The sequence below is a fragment of the Palaemon carinicauda genome, chromosome 2 (genome assembly GCF_036898095.1).
Source record: "Palaemon carinicauda isolate YSFRI2023 chromosome 2, ASM3689809v2, whole genome shotgun sequence".
Lineage (NCBI taxonomy): Eukaryota > Metazoa > Arthropoda > Malacostraca > Decapoda > Palaemonidae > Palaemon > Palaemon carinicauda.
Window position 1 is genome coordinate 12602944 of NC_090726.1, and position 5000 is coordinate 12607943.

A 5000-nucleotide genomic window follows, 5' to 3' on the forward strand; every position below is an offset into this window, starting at 1 on the left:
TGTTAGACTCATCCACTGTCTCACCGAGCAACTGTTCCTCTTCAGCATGCTCAGGATGCACTCTAGGGCTTGGTTGATTCTTGGGGCCGACGGAAAAGCCCGAAAAGCTTGACTCCGAATCTCCATTCCCAGGTAAACGATGGTTTGGGAAGGAATAAGCTGGGACTTCTCTAAGTTGACCAAAAGACCCAGTTCCTTGGTCAAGTCCAAAGTCCATCTGAGACTCTCCAGACAGCGACGACTTGTGGGGGCTCTTAAAAGCCAGTCGTCTAAATAAAGGCAGGCTCTGATGTCCGCCAAGTGGAGGAATTTGGCAATATTCCTCATCAGTCGCGTAAACACCATAGGTGCTGTGCTTAGGCCAAAACACAGGGCTTGGAATTGGTACACAACCTTTCCAAAAACGAATCTCAGAAAAGGTTGGGAGTCTGGATGAATGGGGACGTGAAAGTAGGCGTCTTTCAGATCCAACGAGACCATCCAGTCCTCCTGCCTGACCGCTGCTAGGACCGACTTCGTCGTCTCCATAGTGAACGTCTGCTTGGTGACATAAGCATTGAGCGCACTGACGTCCAGCACCGGTCTCCAACCTCCTGTCTTCTTGGCCACCAGGAAGAGACGGTTGTAAAAGCCCGGGGATTGATGATCCCGGACTATCACCACTGCCTCCTTCTGTAACAGGAGCGACACCTCTTGATGTAACGCTAGCCTCTTGTCCTTTTCCTTGTAGTTGGGAGAGAGGTTGATGGGAGAAGTGGTCAGAGGGGGATTGCGGCAGAATGGGATCCTGTAACCCTCCCTTAGCCACTTGACAGACTGGGCGTCTGCACCTCTTCTTTCCCAAGCTTGCCAGAAGGTCTTGAGTCTGGCTCCTACGGCTGTCTGGAGAGGAGGAGAGTCAATGTTTGCTTTTCGAAGACTTGGTACCTTTCTTGGACCTGCCCCTGTGACCGTCTGGGCGGGTACTTCCTCGGCTGGGGGCTCTGCCACGAAAGGGCGGAATAAATCTGGTAGCAGGAGTATCAGCCACTGGGGTGCGGTAAGTTCTTGGTACTGAAGGTGCAACCTTAGCCTTCCGTGCTGAAGAGGCCACGAGGTCATGCGTATACTTCTGTATAAGAGCCGCAGACATTTCCTTGATAAGATCCTCAGGAAACAGGAACTTAGAAAGAGGAGCAAAAAGTAACTGTGACCTTTGGCAAGAGGTGATACCAGTGGAAAGGAAGGAGCAAAGTTGTTCCCTTTTCTTGAGGACTCCCGATACAAACATAGAGGCAAGTTCGCCGGAACCATCGCGAATTGCTTTGTCCATACAGGACATAATCAGCATGGCAGAGTCTTTGTCAGAAGGGGCAGTCTTCTTGCTCAAGGCCCCCAGGCACCAGTCGAGGAAATTAAAAATTTCAAAGGTGCGAAAGACTCCTTTTAAGAAGTGGTCCAGGTCAGAAAAGGTCCAGCAGACCTTAGAGCGTCTCATAGCCGACCTTCGTGGAGAGTCAACCAAACTTGAGAAGTCAGCTTGGGCAGAGGCAGGGACCCCCAAGCCTGGTTCCTCTCCCGTGGCATACCAGACGCCCGCCTTAGAAGCCAGCTTAGGAGGCGGAAACATAAAAGACGTCTTTCCCAGTTGCTGCTTGGACTGCAACCAATCCCCTAACATTCTCAAAGCTCTCTTTGACGATCTGGCGAAGACAAGCTTAGTGTAGGCAGACTTAACAGGTTGCATGCCTAGAGAGAACTCGGATGGAGGAGAACGAGGGGTAGCAGAAACAAAATGTTCAGGGTATAACTCTCTGAAAAGAGTAAGGACCTTGCGAAAGTCAATGGAGGGTGGCAATGACTTGGGTTCCTCCACATCAGATGAAGGATCATCCAGGTGAGCCGCTTCATCCTCAGAAACCTCATCACCTGAGTGTTGAGAAGCGAGAGGTAACGATAAAGCAGTATGCTGAATGGCTGAATCCTGAAGAACGGGTGCATGCGCACTAGCGGATTCATCCTCAAGACTCTGCTGAAGAGGATGAGGGCTGGTAATGACAAAGTCCTGAGGCTGGGATGAAGGAGGTTCTGCGGGGGTCTGAGGAGCAAGCGTGGTGAGAGGCGAATGCTGTAAAGCATGAGGCTCATGCTGCATAATCTGCGGTTCAAGTTGAATAGGAAGCGGCTTAAGCTGAGAAGAATGTGGTTGCTGCATGCGTTGAGGTGGCTGTCTCAAAGCAAGAGGTTCCTGCCTCAAGGGTTGCGCTTGCCTCAAGGGTTGAGGTGGCTGCGCAGAGAGAGGCTCTTGTCCCACGAGTTGAGGTTCTAGCCTCAAGAGTTGAGGTGCTTGCCTCGAGAGTTGAGGTTCTCGCCTCGAGGAAAGTGGAGGTGGCTGCTGCAAGAGTTGAGGTTGCTGCCTCAAGGATGGTGGAGGTTGTCGCACCGCAAGAGGTTGCTGCCTCGAGGATGGTTGCAACGCAAGAGGCTCCTGCCTCAAGGGTAGAGGAGGTTGCTGCAAAGCATAAGGCTCCTGCCCCAAGTGTTGAGGAGGTTGCCGTGTGGCAAGAGGCTCCTGCCTCAAGGAAAGTGGAGGTTGCTGCACAGCGCTGGTATCTGGCAACTCCCAAAGCGGCAGCTCACGCATGGAGGTAGCTTGAGGAACCTCAACCTCATACGTCTGGCAGGCTGGACTGCGCAGAGGTGGGGGAGCGCTCGCAGGAGGAGGTGTGATAACCTTCTCTGCCTGAAACTCCTGCATCAACACCGCAAGCTGCGACTGCATAGTCTGCAGCATAGCCAACTTGGGATCAACAGAAGTTGAGGTCTGTTGAGGCATAGCTTTAACAGAAGTTGAGGTCTGTTGAGGCAAAGCTTTACCTCTCTTAGGAGACGTGCAGCCATCCGATGACTGCGGCGAATCCCAGCTAGCCCAGTGGCTACACCCGGGCTGTTGGACTCGCGCGGTCTGGACCTTACGCTTAAGAGGCCTTGAGACCTGGGTCCAGCGTTTCCTCCCGGAAACATCTTCTGCAGACGAGGAAATAAAGGGCTCAATCGTCTGAGAGTGGAAGTGACGATCTCTATAAGATACGCCCGCAACCACTGAGGATACTACTGTGCGCCGATCAAGGCCTGCCGAACCCTTTTGCCCTTCGACATTGCTTCTCCCCTGGGCTTGGGAGCTTGCAAGAGGTCCCGGACTGGGAGGACGACTGGCACGCACAGAAGTATCCTCATGCGCAACACTGACACTGACACTAGGCACAGCACTGGCACTACCACTTCCCACTGCACTTTTCACTTTAAGTTCCTTGACATCTGCCAAGAGAAACTTGTGGTCACTCACTACCGACTCCACCTTATCACCTAAAGCCTGAATGGCACGTAAAACATCCGACATATCAGGCTGAGCACTAATAATAGGTTCGGGGGTAGCCACTACAGGGGGAGGAAAAGGTTGAGGATCATGGGGGGAGGAATAAAGTAAAGAGCGAGCCGAACTCCTCCTAACTCTCTCTCTCTCTAACTTAGTCGTATACTTGAGGAAATGAATAAAATCAAGTTCCGAAAGTCCGGCACATTCCTCACATCGATCTTCCAACTGACAGGATTTTCCCCTACAGTCGGAACAAACGGTGTGAGGATCAACCGAGGCCTTCGGAAGACGCCTAATACAAGTCCTACATCGTCTTTGGGGAGGAGCTTGAGAATGGTCGGACATCTTGAATCAGAGAACAGTCAAGGGGGGATTCCAATTTAAAGCAAAGATCGTTATACCATTAATCAAAATCAATCCAAAAGCTATCTAAGCTAAGGGAAAAGCTTCCTGTATAGCGAAAGCTGAAATCTCAGAGCAATACTTCACCAAAACCGTGAACAAAGACTCCAAAATCATAAGCGTATCCATGTAGGTCTTGCCGGAAGCACGACAGAGGAAAAATTGAGGTGGTGTTGTCAAGAAGTACTGGAGTACCTGACCACAGATGGCGCTGGTGAGTACACCCCCCTCTTGTATAGCGATCGCTGGCGTATCCCGTCCGTAGAATTCTGTCGGGCAACGGAGTTGACAGCTACATGATTATCGGGTAAGATTAATATTGAAAAATATATATATATATATATATATATATATACATAAATTAAATAAATATATATACCTATATATATATATATATATATATATACACTGTATATATATGTATATATATATATATCGAGTAAAGTTATTCAAACTTTCCTAAGACATCAGATTGATTATAAGGAACAATTGCTCTTTATTTCTGGTTATAGGAATTTTTGCTAAATGGCTATTTTGAGTTTTGAATGATGAAACAATTTCTTTAAAACTTGTGTTTTTTTTTTCCTTATTATGTAAAAACTATCGAAACTAATCAAGACTTAATAGCAAATGATTTGCGAACATACATCAACTAAGTAAGTGCGTATTACCTAAAATACTAGACACTGACCAATAAGACCATAGAAAGTTTGAAGTCTTCATTCAAATCGCGCGATATAAAAGTCCCTTGCTCATGCACTAAACCGGAGTTTTTATTTTGATGCATGCGTGTACGATTAATACATTCCTATTTTTTTCCTTATATACACACTCTCTGTTAAAGATAGTGCTTGGTATTTGCATGAGTTCCTACATTACACAATATAAAGAAAGAACTCGAACACTAATTCCTTACTCGTAACTTTAACATTATACCCCATTAGTCTCATCTTAAATTCCTTAAATGTTGCAAAATCTTGATTTTTCATTAAAAAGGAATAATAATGGAGTACATTGCAGAATAGTTTTCACCTATATTGATGACTTTTCTCAGGAATCTGAGTGGCATTTAAAAGCTATCAGGTTTTCTAGAAGAATATCGGACACGATTTAATATAATTTCTGCTCATGAAATTTCGATATATTCATTTTAATGTAATATCTATGCAAAGTTATTTTTGAAAAATAACACTCGATAAATACTTGAGTTAGTTTATTGAATAAACAAGTACTGGTTGAGATC